The 1,494-nt window shown below is 46.1% G+C and overlaps 1 pseudogene; it reads left to right on the top strand.

Annotated features, from left to right (window-relative positions):
• The first annotated feature begins 877 nt into the window (after positions 1 to 877).
• LOC142447403 (U2 spliceosomal RNA) lies at positions 878 to 995 on the top strand (annotated as a pseudogene).
• Positions 996 to 1,494: the final 499 nt, after the last annotated feature.

Below are 1,494 nucleotides of genomic sequence, written 5' to 3'. Positions count from 1 at the left end.
GACCACTGCCCCCTGGGGTGTCTCCGTCTCTAACGCTGTATGGAAGCAGAAAGCTTCGACTTTTTCTCGCAGAGCAGCTAGTGGTTTTGAATCGCTGACTTTGTGGTTCGCAACCCAACGAATAACGCCACCGGGGCTCCCTGATGTCTTATCCACATCCATGAACCAACGCCTCAAAACTCACCCATTTAAAGTGTACAATCCAATAAGTTCTAGTTGATTCATCCAGGTGTACAATCATCACCACTACATAATTTTATTATCCTAAAGGAACCTGGTGCCCACTAGCAGCCATTCCCCTTCCTACCCCTGGTCAGCCTCAGCCCCGCACGGCCACTAAGCTGCTTTCCCTGGGTATCTAAATCTGCCTATTATGGATACTTTGCTTAGGTAGAACCGCTCAATGTGTGTTCCTCTGTGTCTCCATCTTTCACTAGCATAATGGTTTCCAGGTATATTCACGTTATAGTATGAATCTGTACTTGGTTTCTCTTACGTCAACACACAAAAGTCCTGAGTGGCTATTCCACATCTTGTATAACCGTTTATCAGTTCGTGGGCATTTGGGCTGCTTCCTCCTTTGGGCTCTTGTGAATAATGCTGCAAAGATCGTTGGTGTGCAAGCATCTGAGTCCCTGCTTCAAGTCTCCTCACCAAACCAAAGTCATTGCCAGCAAGTGGATTCAGACGCATGGTGACCCTACAGGTGAGAGTAGAACTGCCCCGTGGGAGTTTCTGAGACTGTCACTCTTAATGGGAGTAGAAAACTTCATCTTTCTCCCATGGAGCAGCTGGTGGTTTCGAACTCCTGACCTTGCAGGTAGCAGTATATGGATTCCAATTTCTCCAATTTGCTATCTCTTTTATCATAGTCATCATCGCTTCTCGGCCTTTTGGCTAAGATCAAGTGTAGTATCATAGTCATCATATTGTTGTTAATTACTGCTGTGTTTATTTCAGCTGATAGCAACCCCAGGTAGCCAAGTAGACTAACCTATAGGCCTGTTAAGACACCATGGGACTAGCTCTTCAGGGCTTTTGTGAAGATGCAGATAGGTTCAAACTGCTAACCCTTCTGTTAGCGGCCGGGGAGCAGGTATGAGACAGCATCTCTTTGTAGCTTTGATTTGCTGTTGTCTAATGCCATTGAGAACCTTTTCATGTGATCGCTGCCCGTTTATCTATGGCTTCCGGTCAACTTGACAAGCACAGAACGATGGAAATGATAGGAGTCAACGCCAGACTGAGCCAATTGAAGACTGGACTGAAAGCGAGGAAGTGGGCAAAGCAAATACGAAACTATTACAAACACACTGAATGTCCACCAGCAGATGAACGGGTAAAGGAAATGTGAAGTGCAGGGGAGAAGTACAGGGAAGGCTGCATCTGCAGAGGACAGCTGAGTTTGAGTCACATAAAAACTTCAGAGAAAAACTGAGGAAATAGAAAAATGAGTGGATGCGGAATAGAGGCTCCTGAGGAGAGATGGAAGGG

The sequence above is a fragment of the Tenrec ecaudatus genome, chromosome 4, assembly GCF_050624435.1.
Source record: "Tenrec ecaudatus isolate mTenEca1 chromosome 4, mTenEca1.hap1, whole genome shotgun sequence".
NCBI classification, from domain to species: Eukaryota; Metazoa; Chordata; class Mammalia; order Afrosoricida; family Tenrecidae; genus Tenrec; species Tenrec ecaudatus.
Note: the sequence above shows the minus strand (reverse complement) of the source record. Positions and strands in the feature narration are given on the sequence as shown.